We start from the raw sequence: 439 nt of genomic DNA, 5'->3' as shown, positions 1-439 counted from the left end.
TCCTTTTGTGTCTTAGAACTTTTAGCTTGCTTGAATATACTATTTGATTTTATTATATTTGTAGTGTTTGACTTACATTCAGAAGACGATATACCTAATTTTGGATAGCATTTAGCTTGCTGTAAAGTTAGTGTCGGTTGTTAATCACAAAATACCCATAATCTTTATAATGAAAGACAGTCAAGTGTACAAGTATATACTGCTTTGTTATAATATAATTGTTCCTGGAAACTACCATTGGTCCAAATCCTTCCATAGGTTTCTGGGAGCCCCAAAGGCAGCTTATCCAGTAGTTTAGTAGTTTAAGCTCTTGATACAAGCCAGCCGAAAAAAGACAAATTTGTGTGGATGTCTTTGTATTGTTTGAAGCTGTCCAATGATGTGTGATTCTAAAATGTTGGCAATTCAACTACATTTTTTTAATGTGTTTATTTAACAG

General features: G+C 32.8%; 1 long non-coding RNA gene across 1 annotated transcript in view; it reads left to right on the top strand.

The window, feature by feature from the left end:
* The window catches only part of LOC119586934, a 12,187-nt gene extending 11,771 nt beyond the window's left edge, over positions 1-416 (top strand). The window contains exon 2 of the long non-coding RNA XR_005229982.1: positions 1-416. This exon is cut by the window's left edge and continues 569 nt beyond it. This is a non-coding gene — a long non-coding RNA (uncharacterized LOC119586934).
* Positions 417-439: the final 23 nt, after the last annotated feature.

Source organism: Penaeus monodon, chromosome 22, assembly GCF_015228065.2.
Source record: "Penaeus monodon isolate SGIC_2016 chromosome 22, NSTDA_Pmon_1, whole genome shotgun sequence".
NCBI lineage: Eukaryota > Metazoa > Arthropoda > Malacostraca > Decapoda > Penaeidae > Penaeus > Penaeus monodon.
The sequence above is the reverse complement of the archived record's forward strand: the minus strand, read 5'-3'. Positions and strand labels throughout refer to the sequence as shown.